This window comes from Montipora capricornis, chromosome 10 (genome assembly GCF_036669925.1).
Source record: "Montipora capricornis isolate CH-2021 chromosome 10, ASM3666992v2, whole genome shotgun sequence".
NCBI classification, from domain to species: Eukaryota; Metazoa; Cnidaria; class Anthozoa; order Scleractinia; family Acroporidae; genus Montipora; species Montipora capricornis.
Genome location: NC_090892.1, coordinates 49190222 through 49197721, shown reverse-complemented (window position 1 = coordinate 49197721; position 7500 = coordinate 49190222). Strand labels below are relative to the sequence as shown.

The 7500-nt window shown below is 40.4% G+C and overlaps 1 pseudogene; it reads left to right on the top strand.

Annotated features, from left to right (window-relative positions):
• Positions 1-4208, top strand: part of LOC138020963 (TNF receptor-associated factor 4-like) — a 5427-nt pseudogene extending 1219 nt beyond the window's left edge.
• Positions 4209-7500: the final 3292 nt, after the last annotated feature.

Here is a 7500-nt window from a genome sequence, read left to right as displayed (position 1 = left end):
GTACGCAGGGGTGTGGTTCAACGGCGTTGGTACAGGACGAGGGAGGTACTTATCTGTGGGCCTTAAGGTTAGCAATGTTGCTATGACGAGTTCGGCGGGTCTAATCTGCAGGTCGCAGGTCGCAGGTCGCAGGTCGCGGGTTGCAGGTCATTGTTTCACCAATACAGAAAGTATCCTAAACATTCATAAAAGCTAACGCCTAAGGTTAGCTTTTAAGAATGTTTAGGATACTTTCTGTATTGGTGAAACAATGACCTGCAATCTGCGACCTGCGACCTGCAAATTAGACCCGACGTGACGATTTTCGTATTTATCACAGATGTGTCCAGAATTACACTTAATTAGGAGCGTGCCAATTTTGATAAGCGTCATTTAATGCCATTTGCTCTTCTCCTCAACTTCAACCTCAGTCTTGTATAGAAGTACAGACAATAGTCCAGTTTCAAGTTCTCCATGACCGCTGAATAAAAACACTGAGGACGCATTTTTACAGGGTAAGCCTCCATCTGAATTGAGTATATTTACAAATTCCAGCGCGAAGATGACTTGTTTACTAATCTGTCTGTTGTTTAGTTTCAAATTTCATGCCCCTCTTCCTTCCGGTATTTGTTAATATATTCACTTCAAATGGAGGCTAAGCCTGTAAAAATGCGTCCTCGGTGTTTTTATACCAGCGGTCCTGGAGAACTTGAAACTGGACAATTAATGTGAAAAAGCGTTCCTTAAACTCTGCTCCTCAAGAAAGATAGTCAGCTACTATGATCAAAAAATCACTTCCTTTTTTTCTTCAGATTTTGAAAGTGTGTAAAGTAAAGTAAAGTAAAGTAAAGTAAAGCAACCATATTTAACGTCGACAACTCGTAACAGTAATTCACCTGACAAACCTGAGGTCGACAGTGCGCTCATTTTACTCCCCCCACTCCATCAGTGCTCCGTTTTACGGGTATTTAAAGGATGAGATCCGGGAATCGAACTCAGGACCTCTTGCACCAAGGCCGCGCACTAACCGACTGTGCCATCTTCGCTCCTTTGTTTAACACCTGCCTGGCAAAATTTTGAGCTTTGATTTTTATCCAAAGGCTGTTTACTTTGATTTCACGGTCTGCCATTAGCCATTACTCACGTTCAAAACTGACCGAGATGACCTTAGAGGATTGGATCTAGGGAAAGTGACGTCATTTACTCAATAGCTTAAAACGATCACCGTGTAAACGCAGTTTATTATGTGTGCAAAACACGAATTTAAAAATCAGAAAGTCCGAAAACTCCCGTGCTGCAGATTAATTCAGTCGCGTACAAACGCACTGCATTCTTAAACTGTGAGTCTTTGACGTCATTTTCTCCTCGATCCAGCTCTCTCAAGATTTTAAAGTTAGTAATGCCGGACCTTTAAATAGGAAAATGCCTATTAAAATAAACAAGTGTCTTTTTTAAAATTAAGGCTTAAAACTTGGTCACTAAGTGTTAAGTTGACATAATTTTGAAATCCAAAAAAAAAAAAAGAGATTTGATTTATTGGTCATAGTACCACTTTCACTTATTGTTAGAAAAAGATAGCCAATACTTAGACAAAACGGGACCCTTCGTTTTCGACATCAAAATTAAATTGACTGTGCCGTTTAATTAAGGGCAGTTCTGAACAAAAGTGATTTGGACTCCGAGTGCTTCGCCTAAACAGCCGTCGAGTTTATAACCTTTCGATTGCCTATTCGGATGCACCGTGCTACCACAGAGCCGAAGAAGTCTCAGGGAATCTCGTCCATTGAACTGCAATACTTGCCACATTTCTTGGCACACCGATCCCTTCTATTCCTTCTACTCTTGCAGCATTAGGAAGTTTCGGTCTTGCGATACCTATTCTAGACCTTTTGTTAAGTGCTGCAGACCGGAATTGAAGGTAAAATTCTTTTTGAGATTGAAACTGGAATGAATTTTCACTTGCTATTACGCACGCGTTTGGTATAAATTTGATTAGAACTGTAGCAGATTTCGGAGTTTTTTTGTGAAACCCTTAAAATGTTGATTAGGTCCCGGAGAAGTGTGGTCTATCGATATTGAACTCTCGGAACAAAAAAATCTCCTTTCAATGAAAAGAAATACCCCTTTTCCTTTTCCTTCGCAATAGCAAGTTTTAAAATGGACCCCTCCCCCAACATTCAGTGCGGTGTCATTTATTCGTGCATCCGTGCCTGTTCATTTTATAACCAATGCAATAATAAAATTCAATGCAATAATAGTCAATCGGTCTTTTGTAGGTATGATTAAGTATTAAGTAAGTAAGTGAGTAAGTAATACCTCTAGCATTGCTTGGTTCAAACAAGGGGCTAAAAGTGGAAAACAAAGAGCTTTATTAAATTCCACAGCTTGGTTACTATTTATTATTATATCTCTCAGATAGTGCGCGCGCTGTAATTGGCTAAATTAGCGGGCCGTTTTCTACAGTACGGCCCGCTTATTTTACAATTTCGACAAAACATTATCTAGCGAGTTTTTCATGTCATTTCTGTTGCATAAACTTGTACTGAAAACTGTTTGAATCTTGCAAGCAACTATTTCAAACTGAACAGCCAAGAAGATTTAGTTTTTGGGATTTTGGCACGGCATTCTTTGTGGCAGTTGAACCTTCCACTTCACTTTGACTAGTTTCCCTGCCCGCGCGCCGGTTAACCTCAGAGATATAATAAATATCTTACTAACCTCGTTTTCTCGGTCCGTACTGTAAGTTACGGATCCTCGTTTTTTCCCGTTGATTTATAGCCCGCGCGCTTCGCGCTTGGGCCATAAATCAACGGAAAAAACTCGGTCCGTAACTTACAGTACGGACCTCGAACTCTGTTAGTAAGAGGTATTCTTTGGAATCATAACATGGAGTCGGTGCCGTCGAGGATGGTATGTCTTTTCCCTGAACTGACATTGATATGACCCACCAATTTTCAAAACATCGCTAACATTGAAATGTCCACACTGACTTGACCCCCAGGCAAATTGCTTCTTTGTAACTGCGCATTCTTAATCTGGTTCCCTAAGGTGATGCCGCAGTTTTGCACTGCGTATTTTTACTGCGCATAACACCACCTCTTAATTCGCAACATTTCCAATATGGCGGCTATGCTCTATGCTTCCTAGAGACAAGAAAGGTTGTTTTCGAAGACTGAAAGAGATTAAACGGAGAGAAATGTCTGCGGTTAACTGTAAAAGACCCGAAAAAGTTGTCGAGGAGGTTGAAATGGGCACTGGTGCTCTCTGTGAGTCACAAGTTGCCTCGAGTTACTGGCAAATTGCTTCTTTGAAACTGCGCATGCTTCATCAAGCTTCTCTGCGTTTCAGGTTCAAGTGGGAGAGTACGACTCCATACTAAAATGGCCGATATACCCAAGATACAGCTTTACTCTACTGGATCAACGGGACCAACACAAACCTCACGCTGACATAAATCTCGGAAAAGGAGCAAGGAGATTTGTGCTTCAAGAGGACATTCGTAACAGCAGCAGAAACCCATGACCCGGAACCTACAACTCTACTGTGTTCGTGTAACGGCGTTTTCACAGACCGATTTATTTTTAGATTGAATTTCACGCGTATGAGACTCCCACAGGAGCCCGATGATCAATTACAAGAAATTAAGCTGACGTCATAGGGTCACCGAACCGGAACTGCCTTTGTTTTTTGACCTAATTCGCGGGAAGGGCTAGTCTAAAAATAAACCTACTAGTGAAAACGCCGTTTCACAGACGCTGTATGGAAGTTGCACGCTCCAGATGGGCTCCTGACAGGAGTTACTGCAAAGATGACGTGGTTTATCTCAAGTTTGAGGTTACACTGAAGTAGTCTCCACCTGGCTTTTTTAGAGTATGAAGAAGCGATGGCCTATGAATTATGTATGCGTTTATACGCAAAATATGAGGATTGGAAGGACTCGTCTTGGTTTACGGTCCCTTTGCCTTCTTTTCGAATGGTCAGCGTGGAAGGAAGTCAAGCATGCGCGGTATCACTTAAAACGAAAGACGTTAAATTTCTGGCAAAGGTTGAGAAAAGCGTCTCTAATATTTGCAACCTAAATACCATTGGTCTTCATTTTCAATCGCAAACGCCCAAAAGCCAGCTATAATTGAAAACAAAATGACCGCTTGTAGTTCCTTGCATGTCGACTAAGATAAATGAAAACACCATGTACACGAGCATGCCAAAATGCAAAATAAATGAATTTTTGAAATTAATACAAAAAGATGGTATTTTAAAAATGACCGAATTTGGTGGAATTTTTAAACATGTTGTATTTGAAATCTTGCCCCTGAAAACACCACAGGCGTTCTTAAGTTTGTTAAATATTCGATGAGGGACTGCTTGAGTTGGCCTTCGAAACATCATTTATGTGGTTTGCCGTCTCCCCCATTCGCCTGTATATTTAAGCAACAGAGGACTTTTTCCTTGTTTACGTAGCCTCATGATCTAAACACGAGGGGGAGTTGAGAGAATTCGAGACAGATAACTGTCTCGGATGGCCTTTTTCGATATGTTAAAATCCAGCTTGAAAGCGGGGTTTAGAGGACACACAAAATGACAAAGGACAAAGACAAAGGAAATCGGATGATATGTTAATATTTTTCACATTCATTCCAACGTTTTTCTATTGCTTTTGTCCTCACTTAATCACTATCAAGATGAATATTGCTATTTCGAAAAAGGGCCTATTCTCCTAACTCCCCAAGTGTTTACATTAGGCAATGTAAACACTGAAAAAGGTCCTCTATTGCTTTTATAAATTATTTTCGACAAATGAAGCTAGGACAAAGCTGTTTTTTCACTTTTTGATTGAAACAGATTTTCTTGATACACGCTCATATTTCCTACCAGCCTATTAAAACGCGCATCTGACAACACATAACCAATGAAAATCCGTCTGATGTCACATCTGTGTTTATATTCCTTATCTAAACACAGCTATTTACCAAAGAGAGTGCGCATACTATCCTAGTTATTTATAAATTCCGTTTGGCTGCGCCCTACTAAACATTTTTTTTGCGCTTACAGAGTGTGCCTATGTCACTTAATTCATTGTTTAAAAAGAGGACTGATACGATAAAGATGCAGTCAGTATTTGAGACTGAAGAAATGCTCTGTTTTCATTTTTTCCGTTGTAGTTGTTGTTGTTGTTGTTGTTATTGTTGTTTTTATATCAATAAATCGTCTAAAAGGCCAGTTTCAAACGTCGAGCTACCGCCGTGTCAAACTAATTTTGGAATTAAATTCGACGTTGGTACGGCAGTAGCACGGCAACTTGAATTTAGTTCGACACGACAATTAACTTTGACAGGGTCTGTCAGCTGCACCGCACTGGCTCGGCATGGTTTCAAACGTTAATTAATGTAGTTTTGATTAATTTGCAACTTGTACGCATGCGTTCCAGTTGTATACCCAAAAACAAAACGGTGTCACGCAGAAGTTTAGGACTGATTCAACGGCGACTCCAGCTGTATTCAAGAACTAAAAAGAAGTCGAAGAAATCAATGTTTCAGAAGTTGCCAGTTTCTGTGGTAAATACTCGACATCATCTGTAGATGATCAGCGGATATACATTCGATTGAATCAGAGGAGGAACAACAAAAAGTTGCCCTTGAGACGCGAAAAGTTCTTTTGAATCTGCTCTCCCTGTACGTATTCAAAATGGTGTTCCACCAGCCAACGTTTTTCTGCAGACGCCGGCACGATTGTACCACAGCAACCTTAGCGCTGAGTTTCGTGGAAGAAAACCAGAAGAACAATAAATGAACTCACTTTGCGAAAAGATCTTCTCCTTGTAACAAAATGATGTAACATGGACTGTTGCATCAGCTGTCGTTGCCTTCTGGAGTTAAAAATCGCCTTCGCAAACTTCCTCCGACCTTCCTTTAAGCTGCTGTCCTGTATGTGAAGCTGGTGGATGGAAGGTTTGTTTTATCGGTTCCGGCTTTGATTTTGAATTTGGCGCAACTGAATTAAGTTCGACGTTTGAAACCACTCCCATGCTATGGTCGTGCCACTGCCGGGTCTAATTCATTTAAGTTCGACACGGCAGTCGCGCGACGTTTGAAAATGGCTTAACAGATTAAGAAAAGCTAACCTCATTGTCACGGAGCATAGACTTTAGCTTCGTGTGACCCACGGCAACTCGAGTATTTAGTTACAAAAAAGCAAAAACAAAACGCGGAGTCTTTTTAAACATTACTTGTACAAAAAGACGCTATATAAAATGAAATCCTTACCCGTCAAATTTTGAGAGTTTCGATGAAGCTGTTTTGTTGGTCAACAGAGAGTCAACATGAGTTCATGAAGAAAATTGCGGCAAGGAGTCAGTTATGAACTATCTATAACCATGAAACCTGATTTTTCCTCCTTTGGCATACCGTAAAATGGTTTTGGGGTACTTTTTTTCCGCAAACAACTTCTTATGTAGAAGAAAATTTCGAGTATACGGCAAACGCGAAAATGCCTACACTCACGTAGAAACGGCAAGCGGCAGCCGGCAAGCGCAGAAAATGGCGGGAAAATCATGGTCACGTGTTCACTTTTGTCGTGATGCTAAATCTCTCTATTGTTGTTCAGTTGTCTGGGAGATTGCCGCAAAAACAAAACTATGCAGCCTGCTGTGCAACTAATTATCCCACAATAGTTAGTGACAGACTCGGCTAGTTTATAGCGGAGCTATAACTCAAAGCTTTTGTTAGATGTTGGCCAGTTCTTGATTCAATGCCGTGGCAACCCAGGCATGCTGAACGCGGAAACTGCTTGCAAAAAAATCATCTAATAACAGAATTCTGCCAGGTAATTAGGAAATGTTGACCTTATGGTGATGAAATCAGTTCCCCCCCCCCCCCCAACTTTTTCCGCATGGGTTTGTTTTCTCCTACCTCTCTCTCGCCCCTCAAACTTCCCCTTATCCATGCCAAAACATAGCCTCCCTCCCCCCACTTTCAAACGTACTCCGCGGCCCCTGTTGGGAAGCTACCTGACAGGATAGATAAGATTTTTTCCGAAAAGATGCACAGTTTCGTTCCGACTTTAAATCAAAGAATGAAATTAACAAGGAAAAGATCGGAACAAAAAATGCCATTTACTCAGGTTTGTGAATTGGTTTGACGGGGTAATTTCCGATGAAAAGCGAGATAAACCTTTATGCGATTAAATCAATTGTACTGAAAAGTTAATTAACCTGTGGGTTTTTTCCTAGAATCAAATTCCTTTTCTCATTCATTTCTTGTTGATATTCACATTATCCTTGGATTAATAATTGGTTTGCCTTTCGTTTTAAAGTTTTCCCTTTTTTTCAACTCTTGAGTGAGGCTTCAGCAATAAAGCAATCGGTTAAAAACCAACTGATTAAAGTTGATAAAAACAATATTTCTAAAACAACTGAATTTTAATTGCTTTTTCATTTCGTTATTTGCATGCACGTCACGATTTTCAGAATCTTTTTGTCATGCAATAAATAGGAAAGAAAGAAAGGAAACGAAATCGAGATAA